At 38.7% G+C, this 26002-nt stretch overlaps 1 long non-coding RNA gene across 1 annotated transcript; it reads left to right on the top strand.

The window, feature by feature from the left end:
• The first annotated feature begins 12932 nt into the window (after window positions 1-12932).
• LOC128643939 (uncharacterized) lies at window positions 12933-24735 on the top strand. The gene is made up of 3 exons (XR_008399893.1): window positions 12933-13457; window positions 14644-14763; window positions 18584-24735. It is a non-coding gene; the product is annotated as an uncharacterized LOC128643939 (long non-coding RNA).
• The last annotated feature ends 1267 nt before the right edge of the window (window positions 24736-26002 follow it).

Raw genomic sequence — 26002 nt, 5'->3', positions numbered from 1 at the left:
CCCCTCTGCTGCTCTCTGCACCCTCCTCCCAACCACTGAGAGTAAAGTGGCTTCTCTATTGTCTTCCTCACACCTCACTACCTGCCCACTTGACCCTATTCCTTCACATCTAATACCTTCTCTGTCTCCCACCCTCACTCCTGCTCTTATTCATACATTCAACCTATCCCTTTCTACCGGCTCATTCACTGCCTCCTTCAAACATGCAAAGGTCACTCCCATCCTCAAAAAACCCTCCCTTGACCCTAATTCTCCTGCAAACTTCCACCCCATTCACTGCTCCTGCTAGCTTAAAAAATCCTTGAAAAAGATCGCCTAACCCACTTCCTGTCCACCAACTCATTGCTCGACCCCCTGCAATCTGGCTTCCGTCCACAGCACTCAACTGAGACTGCCCTCACCATGGTTACTAACAATCTCCTTTCTGCTAAAAACAAAGGCTACTGCTCTAAACTAATCTTACTTAACCTCTCTGCTGCCTTTGACACTGTTGACCATCCCCTTCTCCTACGGACTCTCAGCTCTCTTCGGCTCTGTGACACTGCCCTCTCCTGGATTTACTCTTATCTCTCTAACAGATCCTTCTCCGTCTCTTTTGCTGGTGACTCCTCCTCTTCATTGCCTCTGTCTGACTGTTAGAGTACCTCAATGCTCTGTCCTGGGTCTGCTGCTCTTCTCTATTTACCCTTCTTCACTGGATAAACTTATCAACAGCTATGGCTTCAACTACCACCTCTATGCTGATGATACCCAGATCTACCTTTCCACCCCTACACTCTCTCCTTCTGCCAATTCTCACATCAGCGACTGCTTATCTGGCAATTCCTCCTGGATGGCCTCTCACCACCTAAAAATAAACATGTCCAAAACCGAACTACTTCTAATCCCCTCTCTAACTCTACTCCAGTTTCTAATTTCTCCATCGCTGTTGCGACACCACTATCTCCCCATCACCCCAAGTCCGCTGCCTCTGAGTCAAGCTTGACTCAAATCTGTCCTTCATTCCCCACATTCAATTGTTCTCTTCATCCTGCCGCAACCACCTACGTAATGTCTCCAAAATGTGTCCGTTTCTGAGTACTGAAACTACTAAACAGCTAATCCTCTCCCTGGTAATTTCCCGACTTGACTACTGTAATATTTTACTATCTGGCCTCCCTCTCTCCCGCCTCTCTCCCCTTCAATACATCCTAAATGCATCTGCATGGCTAATCCACCTCTCTCGACACTTTGTTTCTGCTGCACCTCTCTGTGAGTGCCTTCACTGGCTCCCCATTCACAGCAAAATTAAATTCAAAATTCTCACCCTGACCTACAGAGCCCTCACCAATGCTGCCCCATCCTACCTGTCCTCACTCATCAACAAATATACCCCAACCCGCCACCTAAGATCCAAAAATTACCTGCTTCTTGCGTCCTCTACCATCATGTCCTCTCATGCTAGACTACAGGACTTCTCTTGTGCAGCACCAACCCTCTGGAATGCACTTCCTCGAGCTGTCAGACTTTCCCCTAACCTCTCCTCCTTTAAACGTTCCCTAAAGACCTTTTTGTACATGGAAGCTTATCACCCGACTCATTAACAAGCTAACTTCACTTAACTGACAGTTGCTCTCATCTATCTCCTCACTAATATCACTCTCACCTTTGCAGTCCCCACATCCTGTTTCCCATCCTGCCACCCATCTAGATTATAAATTCCCACGGCAATAGGGCCCTCAATTCCCCCTGTATTTGTCTGTATAATTTTGTCTCTTATTGTATTGTTTCTCCGTTGTACTTTTATCTTTGTACCCATGGGCAGCGCTGCGGAATCTGTTGGCGCTTTATAAATAATAATAATAATAAATATTTAATGCAGCCAAAGCTTACCTGCAAAACGGTTTCTGTTTTAATCTCCACTAACCCCTTTAATTCAGGCATAGTTGTGTTTGCAGCAAATATGGAAGGTGCTATACAGGCCATAGCTTTACAGAAGGGGGCAGAGTCACATGGCACCTGACTAAAGCAGTGTACAGTATAATGCTGAAGCTTTCACAAAGCATGTGACATTATCCCCATGGAAATGAGCAAGCCTCTTGGCAACAAACAATAGCAGTACCTGCTGTCCCTCCTCAATCCCCCTTACTTGCATAAGTAATTATCTTCACATGCACCTTTTTTTATATATGATAGCACAAGGTTTGGAGTAGGATACTGAAAAGGGGGTGGAGCAGGCTACAGTTGGCATGTAAGTCATTTTATAGATTTTCTTTACATTTTATTCCACACACACTGTTTTACTTCAGTTGACCCGTTTATAATATGGACATAACTCAAAATGTTTTATGGCACTTTAAATAAATTGCTTTAAAACATATAGCTTCCACAGCCACACATCTACATAGAGTGAGAGACAAGGACATTTCTTTCAGCAAAAAATGTCCTTAACTATAATGAGCCCTCCTAATTTCTGGTAGTAACTTCTAGTCCTCACTCTGCAAATGTTGCGTATGCGCTATAAGCCTAAAGCTATGTCACCCATCGCTACCTGCACAAGTGTTAGAGGCTTAAAGAAAGAGGCTAGGAGGAGGAGGGAGGAGTTTGGCGGCAATTTCAAAATAGGGTACATTGTTACTGCTGCATTATATGTGGAAAAGGATGCAGGAGGCTGACAGTTAATCAACCTAAGGTAAGCATTCATGTTAATTATGGTGCAGACCATTTAAACTTTAATTTCCATGAAAAACATTTTTAATGTGCATTTAAAGTGTTCCTCTTCTTTGCATGACATTTTTTTTAGAATTTAAATACTTTAGAATAGTTACTGGCTTTTGACTTTTAACAAACATAGAAATAGACGACAGGAGAGTAAACGCAGTACAGAATTCTGTGTAACACACATTATATTTGTTTTTCATTTATGTCACAATATTTAATAAATGGTTATTATTAATGCACAATTTGTATATATTTTTAAAAATGTTTAAACTATCATTAGTGCTTGTTATTTTAAAGTAACTTGCAAAGGTTTAAATAATACAAACATCAAGACACCAGCAGCAGTCATTTTACAAGTGCTGTGTACACAAGCCACGTAGAGACTGTTTTTGCTGTCAGTGCCTAGGTTTGTATTTTTTTTCTCCTTTTCGTTGCTTCGAAGTGTTTTTTCTAAAAAATAAAAAAAATTAACACGTGGATTTTATGATTTGTATAGCTGTTATGCAGTATTTTAACAAAATTAGCAGGTGAATTATCTAACTTAAAGAACCAGTAAATACAGTAGATTTGCACAATCAATAATTGCATGATAAAAATACAATGCAATAGCACTGAACTCGAAGTGAATAGTAATTTTTTTTTTTTCTGACAAATTTCAGTTATGTCTATTTCCTCCTGTACCATGTGACAGCCATCACAAATGCATATATGTATATTCTGTGTATTCTTGCACATGCTCAGTAGGAGCTGGTAACTCAAAAAGTGTAAATATAAAAAGACTGCACTTTTGTTAATGGAAGTAAATTGGAAAGTTGCTTAAAATTGCTGATCTATCTGAATCATAAAAGTTTAATTTTGACTTGTGTCCCTTTTAAACCTGCATCATTTAATCAGCTGAATATTAAATTCAAAATATTGTTATACATCAAATGCTTAATTGAAATTATTTATTGTGCCTGCTTTTTCTGTAATTTAGCACTGAGAGGCTAGAGTGCAGAACCTTGACTCACCCCATGCTGCACAATGATTGGTCATTATACATGTCCCTAATTCACCATAGCAAAGAATTTGAAAATCCTGTTGATTGTCGAGTGTATCCTAGGAATGCAAAACATTGCACATTCTTTAACCAAAATGATTATTTTAAATTAATTTAAACATTTTTTGTGTGAAAATCCTTTGCAATGCAGTGTTTAATTGCAGATGCTTAAATAAAAAATATTTTTAAAGGCATAGTAAAGTTAAAATTTAAAGTGAAGGTAAACTTTGATGAATAAAAGCCGTTTTTTTAAAAAAAAAATACTATTAAAAACAGGGGCACTTTCATTCATCAAAGTTTAGAAGGCAGCCATTTTGATGAAAAACGTACCTTTGTTTTTTTCACAGCCAGAGCAGCTTCCCTCACATGGAGATCCTCTATTCACACGTCATCAATGACTAATCCAGCTTCCTCCAATCACCGCATGGCCTCAGGCAATGACTAACCTGGGGGGAAAGCCGTGATTGGAGGAAGCTGGATTAGTCATTGATGATGTTTGAAGAGAGCCCTTTTTATGAAGGGGTATTACATTTGCTATTCTCCAATCATCTGGGACAGCTCCTGTTAATAGTGACTGATTAAACAGATCAGTTAATGGGACAGTTAGCACTGATCCAAGGGTTTTAAAAGAACTTCGATCAGTGCTAACTGTCCCATTAACTGATCTGTTTAATCAGTCACTATTAACAGGAGCTGTCCCAGATGATTGGAAAATAGCAAATGTAATACCTCTTCATAAAAAGGGCAGTAGAGAAGAATCTGGCAACTACAGGCCAGTTAGTTTAACTTCAGTAGTAGGGAAATTAATGGAAAGCCTCTTAAAAGAAAGAATTATGACTTACATAAAGACAAACAATTTAGAGGACCAAAATCAGCATGGTTTTACTTCAGGGAGATCATGTCAGACTAATCTAATTGACTTCTTTGATTATGTAACAAAAGTATTAGACAAGGGAGGAGCAGTTGATGTAGCATATCTAGATTTCAGCAAAGCATTTGACACCGTCCCACACAATAAACTTATTCACAAACTATATCTCCTTGGTCTAGATTCAAAAATTGTGAACTGGGTGGAATGCTGGCTTAAGGACAGAAAACAAAGTGTCTTAGTAAATGGAGTTAATTCAGCAGAGGGGGCTGTTACTAGTGGTGTTCCTCAGGGGTCAGTTCTGGGGCCTGTTTTGTTTAACATATTTATCTGCGATATCAGCAAAGGGCTACAGGGGAAAGTATGTCTCTTTGCAGATGATACAAAAATTTGCAACAGAGTGGATGTTCCAGGGGGGGTAGACAAAATGAGAAGTGATATACAACAATTGGAGGATTGGACAAACGACTGGGATCTAAAGTTTAACACAGCAAAGTGTAAAATAATGCATTTAGGGAAGAAAAATCCAAATGTTAATTACAGACTCAATGACACTTTACTGACTGTTACAGACGAGGAACAGGACTTGGGAATTATTATTTCAGATGATTTAAAACTTAGTAAACAATGTAGTAATGCAGCAAGTAAGGCTAGCAGAATGCTTGGATGTATTGGTAGAGGTATTTGCAGCAGAAATAGTAAGGTTCTTATGCCACTTTATAGATCATTAGTTAGGCCTCATCTTGAGTATTGTGTGCAGTTCTGGAGGCCTTTCCTTCAGAAGGATATTAACAAACTTGAATCTGTGCAAAGGAGGGCTACCAAAATGGTACATGGTCTAAAAAATAAAACTTACCAGGACAGGCTCAATGACCTAAATATGTATAGCTTAGAGGAGAGAAGGGAAAGAGGTGATATGATAGCAACTTTCAAGTACATTAAAGGGTTTAGTAAAACTGAGGCTGTGGGTATTTTACATAAAATGGAAAATTCAAGAACAAGGGGTCATGAGCTCAAGCTAAAGGGTAGTAGATCTAGGAGTAATTTGAGGAAGCACTTCTTTACAGAAAGAGTGATTGATTTATGGAATAAACTTCCTCAAGAGGTAGTAGCAACAAACACTGTGGGGGACTTTAAAAATGCATGGGACAAGCATAGGGCTATCCTACGAACTAGATAAGTTTATACTGTTAGGTAAGGTCCGGCAGACTTGCTGGGCCTATGGCTCTTATCTGCCGTCAATATCTATGTTTCTATGAGAGGATCTCCGGGTGGGGGAAGCTGCTCTGGCTGTGCAAAGAAGAGAGGTAAGTTTTTAATCAAAACGGCTGCTTTGTAAATTTGATGAATGAAAGTGCCCCTGTTTTTAATAGTATTTTTAAAAAACAGGCTTTCATTCATCAAAGTTTACCTTCACTTTAACTTAAATGGATTGAAAAGAGCACTACATGTTCCAATTTACTTGTATTATCAATTTTCTTTTGGTATCCTTTGTTAAAAGATCCTAGATGAGCTCTGGAGCATGCGTCTTTTAACCATCTGACAGCAGTGTTTGCAATAATGTTTGTAACAATGTTCTATATAGTCGCAGTCACTGCTGCCATAAAATACTAAAGACACGTGCATGCTCCTAAGCTCCTACCTAACTTAACTCTTCCACAGAGGATACAAGAGAACAATACATTTTGATATTAGAAGTAAATTAAGTTATTTAAAAAAACTGCATGCTCTATGTGAAACATATTGTTTTGTTTACCTTTTTAATCTTAAGTTAATCGAGTGCTTTTTTTAAACGACATAAAAGTAAAAAACACACCAAAAGAGATATGACATTATTAAAGAATATATGTTTTATTTTTGAAATGCACAGTACTTTTGCTGACACTTTTTTTTTTCTCTGACACATGCTCAGTGAGTGCCAGTAATGTCACATGATGCTCACTTCCAGAGCGTTTTTGAAAGCAGAGAATGGTGCTAGAGGTAATAAGAGGTAGAGTTATATAGAACAGTATAACCCCTCCCTCCCCCCGTTGTTTTTTTCATAACAATTCAAAATAAAATGGGCTAGCAAAACACTTGCATACAGGTGGGTTGAATTGCTTGCATCTCATACCATTTTCTCCCTGAGAGAAGGGAGAGAAAAGAAGGGGAGGGGAAAAAGGGAGAGAAAGGAAAGCAGGAAGGAAGGGAGAGAATAGAAAAGTGGTGAGGGAAAGAAAGGAGTGAAAGAAGGGAGGGAGTTGAGGGAGAAAGGAAGGAAGGGAGGGAAAGAAGAATACACTTTGAAACAATCACTGCCCTTTACATGCAACAACGTACATTAATTACCTTTTAACTCTGTTATGCCGTTCTATTCCGTCATAATTACACTGGGCTTTAGTGCCGTTCTGACGAAATAGCACGTCATAACCGTTGTCATAAAGTCACAGGGACGCCCCCTGACCCGATCCCATCATTGAAATCTCGCGATCGCGTGCATGATCGCAGGATTTCAATTTGTTTACATCAGAAAGTTGTTCCGATGTAGACAAATTAACCCGGTCATCAAAGGGTTAAGTGTCCGTTTACTATTTACTCCATGGGTTCATGAATGCAGAGAAAGCTAGCTAAAAGTAGCTAACATACATTAGTGCTGAGAGTTTATGATTAGACATCACATGAATGCAGAGAAAGCTAGTTATTAGTAGCTAACATACATTAGTGCTGAGAGTTTGATTAGACATCACATGAATGCAGAGAAAGCTAGCTATTAGTAGCTAACATACATTAGTGCTGAGAGTTTATGATTAGACATCACGTGAATGCAGAGAAAGCTAGTTATTAGTAGCTAACATACATTAGTGCTGAGAGTTTATGATTAGACATCACATGAATGCAGAGAAAGCTAGCTATTAGTAGCTAACATACATTAGTGCTGAGAGTTTATGATTAGACATCACATGAATGCAGAGACAGCTAGCTATTAGTAGCTAACATACATTAGTGCTGAGAGTTTATGATTAGACATCACATGAATGCAGAGAAAGCTAGTTATTAGTAGCTAACATACATTAGTGCTGAGAGTTTGATTAGACATCACATGAATGCAGAGAAAGCTAGCTATTAGTAGCTAACATACATTAGTGCTGAGAGTTTATGATTAGACATCACATGAATGCAGAGACAGCTAGCTATTAGTAGCTAACATGCATTAGTACTGAGAGTTTATGATTAGACATCACATGAATGCAGAGAAAGCTAGCTATTAGTAGCTAACATACATTAGCGCTGAGAGTTTATGATTAGACATCACATGAATGCAGAGAGAGCTAGCTATTAGTAGCTAACATACATTAGCGCTGAGAGTTTATGATTAGACATCACAAGCTGATCTAAGCAATGCACAGACGCATCCAGTCTGTTAGCTGCTAAGACCTGCAATAAGTACTGCGCTTGCAGACCCACCACAGCTGATAAGGGGAGGCAGCATATCGGCACAAGGTCTCTTCCAGCCTCACCATGTAAGCATATCCCCGGTCAAGTTTCTAACCAATAACACTTCCACTGCAAAAATGCCAGCGGCTCTAAATGAAGCAACGGTTTAAAGGAGCACTGCTTGTAAAGAGCGACCTTAATCAGCGCAGTGCCTTGTCTTCTCTGTAAAAGCCTGCACTTTATCGCTCACTCTACTGTGTGCTGGCTTTTAGAGAGAGGATAGGACAGATGTGCTTCCCCTCCCAAATCTGCTGCCCTAGGCACCGGCCTTATTGGCCTAGGCCATAATACGCCCCTGGTATAATCCAAACACATAACAAATACACTTTTAACAATAGTAAAGGGACATGAAACCCCCCAAAACATATTTCATGATTCAGATAGAGCATGCAATTTTAAAAAACTTTCTAATTTACTTCTTAATCAAATTTTCTTTGTTGTTTTGGTATCTTTTATCGAAAAGCAGGGACATATTCTTAGGAGCCGGGCCACTATATGGCAGCAGTTTTGCAAGAGCACTAGATGTCAGTACTATTTCTTTCATGTAATTAACAAGAGTCCATGAGCTAGTGACGTATGGGATATACATTCCTACCAGGAGGGGCAAAGTTTCCCAAACCTTAAAATGCCTATAAATACACCCCTCACCACACCCACAAATCAGTTTTACAAACTTTGCCTCCAAGGGAGGTGGTGATTATGAAAGAAGTATCTCGAATTTTGGTTTGGGCGGAATCCAGCTCCTGTCTAATCTATGCGGTTCATATCCCAGGTGTAGACAATTGGGAAGCGGATTATCTCAGTCGCCAAACGTTGCATCCGGGCGAATGGTCTCTTCACCCAGAGGTATTTCTTCAGATTGTTCAATTGTGGGGGCTCCCAGAGATAGATCTGATGGCCTCTCATCTAAACAAGAAACTTCCCAGGTATCTGTCCAGATCCCGGGATCCTCAGGCGGAGGCAGTGGATGCATTATCACTTCCTTGGAAGTATCATCCTGCCTATATCTTTCCGCCTCTAGTTCTTCTTCCAAGAGTAATCTCCAAGATTCTGAGGGAATGCTCGTTTGTTCTGCTAATAGCTCCGGCATGGCCTCACAGGTTTTGGTATGCGGATCTTGTCCGGATGGCATCTTGCCAGCCATGGACTCTTCCGTTAAGACCAGACCTTCTGTCACAAGGTCCTTTTTTCCATCCGGATCTGAAATCCTTAAATTTAAAGGTATGGAGATTGAACGCTTGATTCTTGGTCATAGAGGTTTCTTTGACTCCGTGATTAATACTATGTTACAGGCTCGTAAATCTGTATCTCGAGAGATATATTATAGAGTCTGGAAGACTTATATTTCATGGTGTCTTTCTCATCATTTTTCTTGGCATTCTTTTAGAATACCGAGAATTTTACAATTTCTTCAGGATGGTTTGGATAAGGGTTTGTCCGCAAGTTCTTTGAAAGGACAAATCTCTGCTCTTTCTGTTCTTTTTCACAGAAAGATTGCTATTCTTCCTGATATTCATTGTTTTGTACAAGCTTTGGTTCGTATAAAACCTGTCATTAAGTCAATTTCTCCTCCTTGGAGTTTGAATTTGGTTCTGGGAGCTCTTCAAGCTCCTCCGTTTGAACCTCTGCATTCATTGGACATTAAATTACTTTCTTGGAAAGTTTTGTTCCTTTTGGCCATCTCTTCTGCTAGAAGAGTTTCTGAATTATCTGCTCTTTCGTGTGAGTCTCCTTTTCTGATTTTTCATCAGGATAAGGCGGTGTTGCGAACTTCTTTTGAATTTTTACCTAAAGTTGTGAATTCCAACAACATTAGTAGAGAAATTGTGGTTCCTTCATTATGTCCTAATCCTAAGAATTCTAAGGAGAAATCATTGCATTCTTTGGATGTTGTTAGAGCTTTGAAATATTATGTTGAAGCTACGAAATCTTTCCGTAAGACTTCTAGTCTATTTGTTATCTTTTCCGGTTCTAGGAAAGGCCAGAAAGCTTCTGCCATTTCTTTGGCATCTTGGTTGAAATCTTTAATTCATCTTGCCTATGTTGAGTCGGGTAAAACTCCGCCTCAAAGAATTACAGCTCATTCTACTAGGTCAGTATCTACTTCCTGGGCGTTTAGGAATGAAGCTTCGGTTGACCAGATCTGCAAAGCAGCAACTTGGTCTTCTTTGCATACTTTTACTAAATTCTACCATTTTGATGTATTTTCTTCTTCTGAAGCAGTTTTTGGTAGAAAAGTTCTTCAGGCAGCGGTTTCAGTTTGAATCTTCTGCTTATGTTTTTTGTTAAACTTTATTTTGGGTGTGGATTATTTTCAGCAGGAATTGGCTGTCTTTATTTTATCCCTCCCTCTCTAGTGACTCTTGTGTGGAAAGATCCACATCTTGGGTAGTCATTATCCCATACGTCACTAGCTCATGGACTCTTGTTAATTACATGAAAGAAAACATAATTTATGTAAGAACTTACCTGATAAATTCATTTCTTTCATATTAACAAGAGTCCATGAGGCCCACCCTTTTTTGTGGTGGTTATGATTTTTTTGTATAAAGCACAATTATTCCAATTCCTTATTTTATATGCTTCGCACTTTTTCTTATCACCCCACTTCTTGGCTATTCGTTAAACTGATTTGTGGGTGTGGTGAGGGGTGTATTTATAGGCATTTTAAGGTTTGGGAAACTTTGCCCCTCCTGGTAGGAATGTATATCCCATACGTCACTAGCTCATGGACTCTTGTTAATATGAAAGAAATGAATTTATCAGGTAAGTTCTTACATAAATTATGTTTTCTTGCCATGTAGTGTTTCAAATGCCTACCTATCTCTTAAACACAGAATATCATGGGAGCTAAGCAAATTTTAAAAATGTACGCTCTGTCTTAATCAAAAAAAGATTTTTTGGGGGGGGGGTTCATATACCTGTAAGTATGAACTCCCATAGTTAAACTAGTCCATGAGTTTATTGCGACTGGCGCTTTTAAAAAAAGTGTTTGGAGTTGAAAGCTTGGGGATAGCTTCTGGCTTCTAGTAAGAATGTTATTTGTAAAACAGGAGTAAAACTCCTTTGTGCTGTGGTAAGGGGTCATTTGAATTGAGGTTTAGTGACCATAAGTTTTTGTTTTTTTATTCTTTGTTCATAGCTCTTGTAACCTCAGAATAAATAAAATAAAAAATGCTGTAGTCTATGAGAAAGTCTAATGATTTGTGCATATTTTTAAAAACCTGTAATTGAGAATAAGGTTTGACCACTATAAGAAAAGTTATCTCCACAAGATACTGGGTAGACTTTCTTTGTGATATCATTGCATGAGCTGAAAGCTGTTAAAGGTCCGTATACCAAAAGAATTAAGGCATGTGATGATTTTCTATACCCTGAAGGAGGAATTTCCATACTGCTATAAACATGTTTTCAGCCAATCATTCCGGTAAAAAGATTAAAGGGCCATGATACCCAAATGTTGAAACACTTTAAAGTGATGCAGCATAGTTGTAAAAAGAGGACTAGAAAATATCACCTGAACATCTCTATGTAAAAAAGAAAGATATTTTACCTCAAAAGTTCCTCAGTAGCCACATCCCATTGTAAAGGATTTCTAAGCAGCAAATCAGTATGTCTGTCTGCACACTCATCTTATTTCCTTATTCAATTTAAGGAAGTTTACTATGAAATCTCACGAGAGTTAAGTGAAATCTCATGAGATCACACTAAAAGAATTCATGACCTCAGCACTGTTGATGCTGATTGGCTGCTGTTCATTTCTTCTTTGTTTTTTGTTTTTTACCTGCAGCTGAGTATAACTTTTTACACAGAACTTACTCTGCTGAGCTGAAGAAATTGTGAGGTAAAATATCTTCCTTTTTTTCATAGAGATGCTCAGGTAATATTTTCCTGTCAGCTTTTTACAGTTATACTGCATCAGTTTCAAGTGATTTAGCATATGAGTATTATGTCCCTTTAAGATAGATCTCTCTTTCTATCTATCTATCTATCTATCTATAAGAAAGAGAGAGATGTAGACATACTGTAGATAAAGATATTTTGATATAAAAAGATAGATAGCTAGATATAGCTATAGATAGATATATATAACACACTGAAATATGTGCAGATAGATAGATGGTACAGTTGCTGAACAAATTAAAAGCAGGCATACACAAATATGTGTCAGTCGCAAGCCATTAAACACATAGTAAAATAAGGGAATTTGTTTTAAAGTGAGATGCTCTAACGAAACAGAGCATTTTATTTTACACTACAATGTCCATTTAAAGGGACAGTCTACACCAGAATTTTTATTGTTTTAAAAGATAGATAATCCCTTTATTACCCATTTCCTAGTTTTGCATAACCAACACAGTTCTAATAATATACTTTTAACCTATGTGATTATCTTGTATCTAAGCCTCTGCAAACTGCCCTTTTTTCAGTTCTTTTGACAGACTTGTAGTCTAGCCAATCAGTGCCTGCTCCCAGATAACTTCTCGTGCACGAGCACAGTGTTATCTATGTGAAATACGTGAACTAACACCCTCTAGTGGTGAAAAACTGTTAAAATGCCATCTGAAAGAAGTGGGCTTCAAGGTCTAAGAAATTAGCATATGAACCTCCTAGGCTAAGCTTTCAACTAAGAATACCAAGAGAACAAAGCAAAATTGGTGATTAAAAGTAAATTGGAAAATTGTTTAAAATTACATGCTCTATCTGAATCATGAAAGTTTATTTTGGCCTAGACTGTCCCTTCAAAACAATGTCTTTTGATTGCATTATTATAATATGCATTATACATTTCATATGACAGATAAAATTCCTCGTAACTTTGCCTACTTTGGTTTGTAATGTAGTTTGTCCTACTAACCTTTTCACCAACAATGTTCTGTGTCTGAGTTACCCTATTCAAGTCCAGCCTTATGTTACCAACACTAGGAAAAATATGTACGTATCAAGAATTATTGAGTTTTGAAAGAAATGCCAGTTACAATTTATAGCCAGTTGCTATAGTTTTTAAATGACGCTTATTTGGGGATCTGGGCCATTTTAAAGCCTCAGTCATTGACATTCAGTCTAAAAGATGATGTGCAGTTTCTCGTACTCTTTTATACCCAAATGTTTCTGAATATTTTGATGCACTTCTTCCAGCCTTATCTCTGCTTTCTATCTCCCTGTCTCTCCCATAATCTGTCACCACTCCCCCCTCTCCCTCCCTGGAATGTTGGTGTTTAGCTCAAACATACCTCTGAGAGAGCCTGAATGCAATGCCGAGCAGCCTGCAGAAGCTTCTCCTCGTCGTGTCTCTGCAACCTCTTCCCCATTATTCTTAAAAAAATCAAAGCATACCTCAAGCGGGGAGCAGAGTGGTCCTGCTACGCAAAAGAGGTGAGAGGAAGTTTGTCCTCCTGTGGTCGCTTTTACTTGACTGATTGTTCATCTAAATAAAACATTGATGACTAGAATGTGCCTTTTTAGCTCCAGGAATCCATCCTTACTCTAAATATCATATTTCCATGTGTGTAATATTGTATGTACTTATTTATAAATGATTGCAGGTAAACTAGTTCTAAAGCCATTCACAAGAGCAAGTTTCTATCCTGTTTTAGAGCATCATGAGATTGGTTACTTTATTATTTATATTCTCTTAAAGCCTTTCCTAAAGCTATTTGTTTAATATATAAAATGTATTGCACATAATTCATATGTTAAACTAAGCCCATGAATATGTTCTGCTATCTTTATTGTTGTGTACTTGAAGGCAAGTAACCAACATATTGTAACAAAAAATAATCCATATTATAATGGCACTGTCATATTTAGTCTCTCTCTCTCTCTCTCTCTCTCTCTCTCTCTCTCTCTCTTTCTTTCTTTCTTTCTGTTTGCTTTTCTCTTTGTCTCTCTCCTTTTTTCTTTATCTTTCTTTCTCTCTTATTCTCTTTCTGTCTCTCTCTCTCTCTCTCTCTCTCTCTCTCTTGCTCTCTCTCTCTCTCTCCCTTGCTGTCTTATTCTCTTTCTCCCTTTTTCTATTTCTTTGTTTTTTCCTTTATCTCTCTCTCTCTCTCTACTTTTTCTCTTTAATATTAGTGAAATATTAGTGTGCACAAATGGAACTAGGTAAGATTCACAATGTGTTTAAAGAGTTGTCCATCGAGGCATGTATCTCAAACTACCGTGGTAACATAATGTGATGATTTACTAAGTTTTGGGGAGACGCCTTACTCTTTAGTAAATCTGCTGTATTCCTTAACAGAGGTTTAAGATAAATGTTTCACTAGGAATGACTTTTAAATGTGTATTTAACCAACCAGTTGGATCTATAAAATCTATTTTTATATTTAATTAGGCAACCTATTTAATATTATTGTGTTAATTGTATACAGAAAAGCAAGCTGTCAGCTTAAAAATAAAAAGAGAACATATAACGTATCAGCCTGAGGGTCGTTTCATAAAATACTTTTCTATTCCTCCAGGGTCTAAACAGCCTGATGATATTTTTTTCTTTCTTTTCTCTGTGTCCTGCCTTTTTACTTCTTGACTTATCTTTTCTTTTTATTTTGACCTGTCCTCTCAGCCTTTTCAACCGTTCTACTCTGAGGAAAAGACTTCATTCTTCTTCCTCTGTGCCAAATTTTCTAAAATTTCTGGCTCCTGTAGCTGAAAATAGCACTTCTGACTTTAACGGCAAGAAAAGGTAGGCCTTTGGCTTGAAACCGGTCACTAATAAAGTATGCGGCAGATTGTTTCTTCCATGGGGAGTAAACCATCATCTCCATCTGCTCAGATGCACTAACCAATTATTTTGTCATTTAATTAGGTAATTTGCAGAGAAACATACTTCATATGACCATGTAACAAAACCACTTATAAAACCTCAACTTAACTAATTTAAATTAAAAATTGTAATATTCAGGATGCACTCATGTGACTGCTATTTCATTGGCTGGCTATGGTTTATTTATTATCATGCACTCATACAATTCTCAAAGGCCTATCATCTGGATGTTGTATAGTACATAAGGAGATACTGTAAGTCCTGCAAGACTTAACCTCTTGAGAAGTCCTGCAAGACTTAACCTCTTGAGAAGTCCTGCAGCGCCTTTGGAATTAAATGGATTAATGGTAAATGGCTTCAGTTCTCCATATTATGAGCACATTTTGTGGCACAAAAATAATGTATGATATTGTTAAACAGACAGTTACTTGGGCATTGTATCCCCAGTTTCACAAAATCATTTAACTTTATCATGACAAATACTGCCAGTCATGCTTTGTTTTGTTGTTATTCTGAAGAATGGCATTTGTGTGACGTTACTTCTACTTTGCACATTTCAATTTATCAAGTTCCTCAGCCAAAGATGCAGTGGGCGAATTACCGGTAATGGTGCCAATTTAGCCCTTAAATATCAAATGGGGATTACTTACATTTTGCATTCACATTCTTGTACTGCAGAATAAATAAGTAGCTTTCCACAATTCAATCACGTTTCCAGATGGGGAAAAAACATTTAAATTAATACAAATAAAAGATGGTCTTTTATATGTAAGAAAGAGCTTCCAAAAGCCAAGGGTTATTTTTTTTCTCTCCATATTACACGTATTGAAGAATCCATTGTTGTTTTGAACGATGTGAACCTTAGCTGCGATCTATTACTTGTGTCACTCTATTACAGACAATTTACTTCCTATATGAATGTTATCATTCAATTGTGATCATAGACTTTAGTTTATGGCAATCAACATTTAACATATATATTCAGTTATCAGACCTTAAAATATATTTCCTTGCATTTGAAAAATTGCCATTTTTAAATGTTTTTTTTTGTGTGTTAAATTGATGTCCCTGTACAGCGAAAAAAAGTTTAAGCTTGTGAAGTATGTCACTTGTTGCAAAATAATCAAATGGGAGTTTTGCTTTACAGCCAATTTGCAATCAGTCCTTAAGGACCATTTATACACAGATATGCACTCCCTGTTCGCTTCAAAATTGAAATAAACAGCTTTAACAACTTTTTTTTTTCCAATTTAAAACATATTTTTAACATGTGTTTTTAAATAGTGCTCTATCATATTCATGTTAGAAATGATGAGCGTTTACAGTCCCTTAACATTTAACACACAGAACATGTTTTCTACCATTTGAAATCAAAAGCAGATTTTATTTTACCATATTTAAAAATTTAAATACTCAATTTATTTTACTCATACATTTTTCTTTTCTATAAATACATAGCTATGATTGTTAGCTGCCTTTATTTTAGGAATTATAAATAATAATTTAGGGAGATCTACTCATTTATTTTAGCATCATATAAATATGATACCATATACACTTTAAGGGACTATATACACCATGTAATTACAAGATTTTTCTGCAGTCTTACAATAGACTAACATACAGAGTGAGTTGGAAAATCTTTGGAATGCATTATCTCCTTTTTGCTGCATATGTTTTTCAATAGCTAATTTCCAGTCACCACTTGCCTTATTTAGAGAAGCCAATCCAGGCTTGCTGCAGGAGTAAACACAGCTAGCCACACTCATTATGTTGGCAAACTCTCAATTATTTTGCAGGTTCGGAATAGACATTGTGCTGGTTTAAGCTTGTGAAATCTGTCATGTGCACTATCTGTTCCCAAAATTGGAAAATAAATAATTTTCAGACTTAAATTTATAGGAAAAGGTGGCAGAATAAATAATACGTTTTTGTTGTTGGTGTTTTTTTAGACTAAAAATACAATCAGTATTTACTTTCCTTTTTAATCATTTCTGCATATTTAACCTGGATATTAACTAAGGCAGCATGGCTTCAAACCCACAACTGGTACCAAACCCTTCATCAACTAATAAACTAGAGTCAGGGCCGGTCATCATCATGTGGTGCTCCGAATAAATCCTTGCATTTCTCCACCCTCTGAGTCTGGAATATTTAAAGGGTCAACAAACAAATAAACCATTTTCATGACTCAATTAAAGCAAGCATTGTTAAACCACTTTCTTATTTACTTCTATTATCAAATATTCTTCTTTCTCTTGGTGTCTTTTGTTGAAAAGCAGGGAAGTAAGCTCAGGAGAGTGCATGTGTCTGGAACACTATATGGCAGCAGTTTTGCAAGCGTGTAACCCATTTGCAAGAGCACTAGATGGCAGCACTATTTCCTGCCATGTAGTGATCCAGACACCAACTCTTCAACAAAGAATACCATGGAACAAAGCAAATTTGCTAACAGAAGTAAATTAGAAACTTTGTGAAATTGTATATTCTGCCTGAATCACAAAAGAGAATGGCCTTTATATATAGGTGGTAATCTCTCTAGAAAACTGCTCAAGCTTCAACTATACCACGGTGGCACCAGATCTGGCAGTTGATGGGTTACATACACATAGAACACCTATGCAATATATAAAAAACATTTCTTAGCAAACCTTTCTGTTCACTCACGTCAACAGTTACTGTAGTCTAACCGCGGTATCAAACTGTTGTCCTCGAAAGGAAGTGAGAGAAACGCACATTATCTGGCGCAACTATGACCGTGACATATATTAACGAACCAATAAGTGGGAGACTTACCCAAGTGGCTGTGGGTAAAACATGATGTAATGTAATTCCCCCATCTACACTATTTTTTTTTGCCTCTGCCTCGGGGGGGAGTTCAAGGACGACATCCCGCCGATCCTCTGGCATCTACCCCAAGTGAACCTTGGGGAATTTGGTTTAGAAGGGAATCCCTTGAATCTCCCCCAGCAGAGGCAGAAAACATAGTGAAGATGGGGAAATTACAGTGCATTGTATATATGTTTTATGTGATAACTCGTTGCACCCTGAGAAGATTTATCATGCTACATCAAGCTTTACCCACAGCAGCTTGGGTGATGTCCGGTTTTACCCGGGTAATATAAATATATATATATATATATATATATATATATATATACCATACACTCCGTTTAAAGGGACATAAAAGTGCAAAAGAAAATGCTGTATATGTGCTAGATAATTTTTACAGGCACTTTTGCTGGCGTGTTAAATACCTGAAAAATGGTTAAGCACATAAAGTTAGCTATAGAGCAGCATTGTACTACTGGGGCCTAGCTGAACACATCTGGTGAGCCAATGGCCATGTGTGTGTGTAGCAAGCAATCACCAGCTAGTTCCCAGCAGTACACAATTGTTACTTAGCCTACCTAGGTATGCTTGTTTAACAAGGGGTACCAATAGAACAAAATAAATTTGATAATAGAAGTAAATTGAAAAGCATCTTAAAATTGCATACATTACCCAAGCCATGAAAGTTTTTAATTTTGAGTTTCATGCCCCTTTAATAAGAGAGTGAAGTGCAAGTGCTTATATCCAGTGCCAGACTCCCACGACCCAAAAGACCGGCCCTGTCTTGAGCAATCTGCACCATGTACTAACATATCTGCATCTGGAAGGAAAGCAAAACACCCTTAATTAAAAACATTCAGTATTTTTAATCACTATTGCAGCATCTAATTGATCCTTTTTATTTTAGTGACTTTGAAATAAAATCCAGCCATAGTGATGTGGGATGTGATAGCCCTGTAAGGACGCGGCGTCATTCTTGGAGGCAACAGATATTTCTTCGTGTGGCAACTCCACAAAAGGGATGTGATTCCCCTAATAGATATGAAGGTAAGCAGTAAATGTTCTTTGTACACAAGTTGTCGATAAAACTGGATTGGATTTATTATTTATGTTTTTTATAATATCCAGAAGCTGCCCTTGAGCACGCTGTTTTTGTCTCTACAAAATATGCATTTACATAAAAATCAGAGAGATGTAAAGTTTATATTGTGCTTTTTTTACTAGTCAAAAGTTCTTCTAAGATCTGTACAGTTGTCTAAGCTCAGCATTATTTATGTACATTATAAAATAAGTTATTTTGCTGATGAGATCACTAATTACTTATAGCCCAAAGCACAACATGATGTTTAAGATAATATATGAAACCTTCATCAGAAAATGGAAGCTAGTTATTTTTTTTTTACTTGCATCCATCTCTGTTTATCTGTAATTAAAGGGACATTGTGCTGAAACATAACGAGGGTTAATGGGCTAAATTACAAGTGTAGTGGTATTTATCGCTCCAACTCGAGCACAAACAATGCTGAAAGTAAAGTCTTTATGCATTCAGGTTAGCGCACTTATTACAAATTGAAAGTAAATTCTTAGTGCTTGAGCGAAACCTTATGAGCGCAAACTTCAGGAATTCAGATATTGCAACCGTGTTAATTTCTCCCCATATAATTTAATGGAGCTGAATTAAAAAAAACTCATCGCTTGCGTGCTAACCCAACACTGTATTAAACCCACAGTGCTATATCTGACAGGACGGGCTTATTAATATTTCACATTCCACTGTTCTTTGTATACAGGAAAATTTTAGATATATCCATATATAATGATACCTGTGTGTGTGTGTCAGTCACATGGCAGTAACTCAATGCATTTAGACATCTAGACGTGTTGAAGACAACTTTCTGAAGTTCAAACCGAGCATCAGAATGGGGAAGAAAAGGGATATAAGTAACTTGAACATGGCATGGTTGTTGGTGCCAGGCGGGCTGGTCTGAGTATTTAAAAAACTGCTGATCTACTGGGATTTTCACGCACAACCATCTCTAGTGAAAATATCCAGTGAGCGGCAGTTGTGTGGATGAAAATGCCTTGTTGATGTCAGAGGAGAATAGGCAGACTGGTTGGAGATGATAGATTGGCAACAGTTACTCAAATTATTTACTAAAAAGCAAAAGAAAGAGGGGGCGCACAGAATATGACAGATATTGCAAGTTAATCTAACATACAAACCAACTTTAAACAAGGCCAGTCCTTGTGGAAATTAACGGATCTATGTCATTATAGTTGTATGATAATAGTCCGAAAGATGGGTCAGTGCTATGCACTGTCCACGGTGTGTGGGCACTCCCACAGTTCACAGGGTAATGGTGGCTGCTCTCCTCATCTCAGATGATCCTGAACAGAACTATAAAGTGAAGCACAAAACAAAGGGTCACCTCATGTGTAGATCAACCGACAACAGATACACCATATGTGAAGGCCAAAGCCAAAAGTGTACTCACATTTGGCAATAGCACACCAATGTGCTGGTAGTAGCAGGCTGATATCTCTGGGTGTATCAGCTCACCCTCTGTCGTCTGGTGGTACCAACTGGATTTCAGACTGGATGCAGGGCACACATATGCTAGCACTATGCTTGAGTATAAAAATGGTTTATTAAAAACACATTTAAAAACAAAAGCAGTGAGTGGAATAGGGGTGTCCAAGTGTTCCCCCCCCATCTGCAACGCGTTTCCCGGCTATGGCTGCCATTTCATCAGGCATCTAGCACCTTACACAGTTCAGTTTTATTTAAACCATTTGTTAACCACTGAGCAAACCCACCGCCCATTGTGGGTGTGTTGAATGCACATAAGTTGATAATTAAATTAATCATGATTAATTTCTGTCTTCCTAAAGTGTCAAAACATATAACATCCTAATTTCTAAAATACATATTTCATGTTCACTTAACCTGTTGGCCCTCACTGAACCTTGGCTTTCCTCCTCTAACACAACTGCTGTAGCCTCTCTGTCCTATGGCGGCCTGCACTTCAGTCACACTCCCAGACCAGGAGACAAACAAGGAGGGGGAGTAGGAATTTTCCTGTCTCCACACAGTACATTTCACTGCATTCCTTCACCCCCCTCTCTTTCCTTCTCATCTTTTGAAGTTCATGCTATCCGCCTCTTCTTCCCTGTAGCTCTTCGTGTTGCAGTTATCTATCGGCCCCCTGGCCTAGCATCACAATTTCTGGACCAATTTGAAGCCTGGCTTCCACATTTTCTCTCTCGTAATGTCCCTTCTCTCATCTTAGCGGACTTTTACCCGTTAATAATCCTAACATGCCTGCTGTCTCTAAACATCTATCCCTAACCACCTCTTTTGGCCTGTCCCAGTGGACAACATCTCCAACCCACTGTGACGGCAACTCCATAGACCTAGTCTTCACTAATCTCTGTGCCGTTTCCAACTTCTTTAACTTCCCCTTTCCTCTCTCTGACCATCATTTACTAACTTTCTCTCTTACTCTAGCTACTACATCTTTGCAAGCCCCCAAAAAACTGCTACCTTGCAGGAATTGAAATGACTTGGATCTCACAAACTTTTCTACTCAACTGAATCCTCTGCTTTCCAACATTTCATCCTTCTCTTGCCCAAATTTTGTGGCCTTACAGTATAATTTGGCACTAAAATCAACACTTGACCAAGTTCCACCCACTCTGACGTGCATCAATCACTTGATGGCAACCGTGGCACACCAAACATACCAAATATCTTCAGCGATGTTCACAGGCTGCTGAACGGCAGTGGAGGAAATCACCCACCTGTGCTGATTTCTGGCATTATAAATTCATACTAAAGTCCTACAACTCTGCGCTCAGCCTGACCAAACAAGTCTATTTCTCCTCCCTTGTATCATCTCACGCACCCAACCCCAGAAAGCTGTTCTCAACCTTTAACTCCCTTCTAGGTCTGCCTGCATTCCTGCCCACTACTAACGTCATTGCTCAGATTATTGCTGATCACTCCACAAATAAAATTGACACCATTAGAAAATATATCTGCACCTTACACCCCTCAAACCCAACAATCCTACCCACCCCTTCTATTAACAAAACTCTATGCTACTTCCCTCCTGTAACAGAGGAAGAAGTCTCTGTACTCCTATCCTTGGCTCATCTCACCACCTGCCCACTTGACCCTATTCCTTCACAACTTCTTCCCTCTCTCTCTGCTTCACTAACCCCTACTCTAACTCATCTCTTTAACCAATCTCTTACTGCTGGCACATTTCCTGATACATTTACAAAATTTGGTTTAGCACACCATACAAAAATTTTATATACACATCTTTGGGAGTGCTGCAAATATGACCTAGTCAATACTAAAACAAAAAGTTATTAGCGCACATCCATTTTCAAAAGCACAACATTTTTTAAACTGCTGCAAAAAATTTGCCTGCAAAACACATCAAAAGTCAACTATTCTTTTTCACACAATATGGCCATATTCTGCTTAGCCAGTGTCAGGGTGCCAGGAATCAGACTGAGACAAGAAGTGCAAAAATAATCACACCTTTATTAATAGCAAAAAATAATAAAAAGTCCACAAGTCAAATAAGAAGCCAGGAATCAAAACCAGAACTGGTAGTCAGACAAGCCGAGTCAGGAGCCAAAGCGAATAGTCAGACGGGCCAGGTAATACACAGGAGCTCTCACAAACAGGTCTGAGACCACGCAAGGGCAAAGCATACTGAACAGAGGCCCTTTAAATAAAAAGTGATGACATCACAATTCTGAGACTCCATCCTGTCTCACACGGATGATGTACACCAGTCTGGCCATAAAAGGAAGTGCAGGAAATGAGCAGCATCACACAGTATGCACCAGAGTCAGGAAAAGAGGTAAGTAAAATGGCTGACAGCAGCACATAGCAAATAGATCAGGGAAAAAACCCTGACAGCCAGTCACCAACTTACAAGGTGCCTCAATATAGACTGGTCCTAACACTACATTCATTTGCCTCAGAGGGCTGAATCATTCCTGCTTTTACTCTTCATAATAGAATGAGTCTCACCCGGCTTAATATTCACAACTCTTTTACACTGTCATGAGCACACCTGAACTAGGGTTGGATGCTTTAACCAATGAGATCTGGTCAGTCTCCCTGATTATGTTGTCATACATTTACAAAATTTGGTTTAGCACACCTTACAAAAAGTTTATATACACATCTTTGGGAGTGCTGCCAATATGACCTAGTCAATACACAAATTTCCTGATACATTCAAGCATGCGTCAATCATACCAATCCTAAAAATGCCCTCGCTTGACCCCTCCACCCCTTCTAATTATGGACCGGTCTCCTTACTTCCCTTTGCTTCAAAATTATTGGAACGACTGGTCTATAATCGGCTAACTCAATTTCTCAAAACTAAATCCTTACTTGATCCACTACAATCTGGTTTCCGCCCTAAACACTCAACAGAAACCGCTCTTACTAAAGTAACAAATGACCTGTTATCAGTTAAAGCAAAAGGTCACTACTCCTTACTAATTCTTCTTGACTGTCCGCTGCCTTTGACACAGTTGACCATCCTCTCCTCCTAAAAATACATTCATTTGGCATCCGAGACACAGCCCTCTCCTGGTTTGCCTCATATCTCTCAAAACGCTCGTTTTTAGTTTCCTTTAACAACATATCTTGTGATCCTATGCCTCTCTCAGTTGGAGTACCGCAGGGCTCTGTCTTGGGTCCCTTGCTTTTCTCTCTCTATACATCCTCCTATGGAAAATAGCCTCCTTTGTATTCCAATATCACTTATATGCTGATGATACCCAAATCTATCCTTCCTCTCTTGATATCTCTCCAAACCTTATTCAACCAGATTTCCAACTGCCCCTCTGCAATTTCCTCTTGGATGTCTTCACACTACCTCCAACTCAATCTGTCCAAAACTGAGCTGCTTCTTATTCCCCCCCCCCTCTTCGAGACATCAAACACCTGACATTTCTCTGACGGTTGGAGACTCTTTTCTCAACACCTCACCCCAGGTCCGCTGTCTTAGGGTTACACTTGACTCAGAACTCACATTCAACCCACATATACAGGGAGTGCAGAATTATTAGGCAAGTTGTATTTTTGAGGATTCATTTTATTATTGAACAACAACCATGTTCTCAATGAACCCAAAAAACTCATTAAACTCAAAGCTGAATAGTTTTGGAAGTAGTTTTTAGTTTGTTTTTAGTTATAGCTATTTTAGGGGGATATCTGTGTGTGCAGGTGACTATTACTGTGCATAATTATTAGGCAACTTAACAAAAAACAAATATATACCCATTTCAATTATTTATTTTTACCAGTGAAACCAATATAACATCTCAACATTCACAAATATACATTTCTGACATTCAAAAACAAAACAAATCAGTGACCAATATAGCCACCTTTCTTTGCAAGGACACTCAAAAGCCTGCCATCCATGGATTCAGTCAGTGTTTTGATCTGTTCACCATCAACATTGCGTGCAGCAGCAACCACAGCCTCCCAGACACTGCTCAGAGAGGTGTACTGTTTTCCCTCCTTGTAAATCTCACATTTGATGATGGACCACAGGTTCTCAATGGGGTTCAGATCAGGTGAACAAGGAGGCCATGTCATTAGATTTTCTTCTTTTATACCCTTTCTTGCCAGCCACGCTGTGGAGTACTTGGACGTGTGTGATGGAGCATTGTCCTGCATGAAAATAATTTTTTTCTTGAAGGATGCAGACTTCTTCCTGTACCACTGCTTGAAGAAGGTGTCTTCCAGAAACTGGCAGTAGGACTGGGAGTTGAGCTTGACTCCATCCTCAACCCGAAAAGGCCCCACAAGCTCATATTTGATGATACCAGCCCAAACCAGTACTCCACCTCCACCTTGCTGGCGTCTGAGTCGGACTGGAGCTCTCTGCCCTTTACCAATCCAGCCACAGGCCCATCCATCTGGCCCATCAAGACTCACTCTCATTTCATCAGTCCATAAAACCTTAGAAAAATCAGTCTTGAGATATTTCTTGGCCCAGTCTTGACGTTTCAGCTTGTGTGTCTTGTTCAGTGGTGGTCGTCTTTCAGCCTTTCTTACCTTGGCCATGTCTCTGAGTATTGCACACCTTGTGCTTTTGGGCACTCCAGTGATGTTGCAGCTCTGAAATATGGCCAAACTGGTGGCAAGTGGCATCTTGGCAGCTGCACGCTTGACTTTTCTCAGTTCATGGGTAGTTATTTTGCGCCTTGGTTTTTCCACACGCTTCTTGCGACCCTGTTGACTATTTTGAATGAAACGCTTGATTGTTCGATGATCACGCTTCAGAAGCTTTGCAATTTTAAGAGTGCTGCATCCCTCTGCAAGATATCTCACTATTTTTGACTTTTCTGAGCCTGTCAAGTCCTTCTTTTGACCCATTTTGCCAAAGGAAAGGAAGTTGCCTAATAATTATGCACACCTTATATAGGGTGTTGATGTCATTAGACCACACCCCTTCTCATTACAGAGATGCACATCACCTAATATGCTTAATTGGTAGTAGGCTTTCGAGCCTATACAGCTTGGAGTAAGACAACATGCATAAAGAGGATGATGTGGTCAAAATACTCATTTGCCTAATAATTCTGCACTCCCTGTACAAGCACTTACTAAATCCTGCCGATCACACCTATGCAATATTTCCAGAATTCGTCCCTTCCTTACTCAAAAAACTACAAAAATACTTATTCATTCCCTCATTTTGTCACGCATTGATTATTGCAATCTACTTTTAAATGGCCTTCCAAAACACTGCCTTTCCTCCCTCCAATCTATTATGAATGCTTCTGCTAGACTTATCCACCTACGTCGTCAATCTACATTAGCTACTCCACTCTGCCAGTCTTTACACTGGCTCCCCATACTCTCCAGAATACAATTTAAAGTATTAACCCTAACTTACAAAGCACTCATCAGTCTAACTCCCAACTATATTTCCTCTCTCATCGTGAAATATTCCCCATCCCGACCTCTTCGATCAACCTCTGACCTATGTCTCTCTACTCCTGTTATCTCTACGTCCCACTCCCATCTCCAAGGCTTCGTACGTGCTGCTCTTGTCCTATGGAACTCTACCCTACTCCATAAGACTGTCTTCAACCTTGTATAGCTTCAGACGGTCCTTGAAAACTCACCTATTCAGAGAGGCTTGCATCTCTCCTCTATCTCTCTCCTCCATCTCTCATCCTAACCAAACTAATACATGAACTGCCTGACTCACTGCTGCAACTACAACCAATGTGACAAGCTACCCCCAACCTTATGTCTCTGCACCCTAAACCT

Source organism: Bombina bombina, unplaced genomic scaffold, assembly GCF_027579735.1.
Source record: "Bombina bombina isolate aBomBom1 unplaced genomic scaffold, aBomBom1.pri scaffold_959, whole genome shotgun sequence".
NCBI classification, from domain to species: domain Eukaryota; kingdom Metazoa; phylum Chordata; class Amphibia; order Anura; family Bombinatoridae; genus Bombina; species Bombina bombina.
The sequence above is the reverse complement of the archived record's forward strand: the minus strand, read 5'-3'. Positions and strand labels throughout refer to the sequence as shown.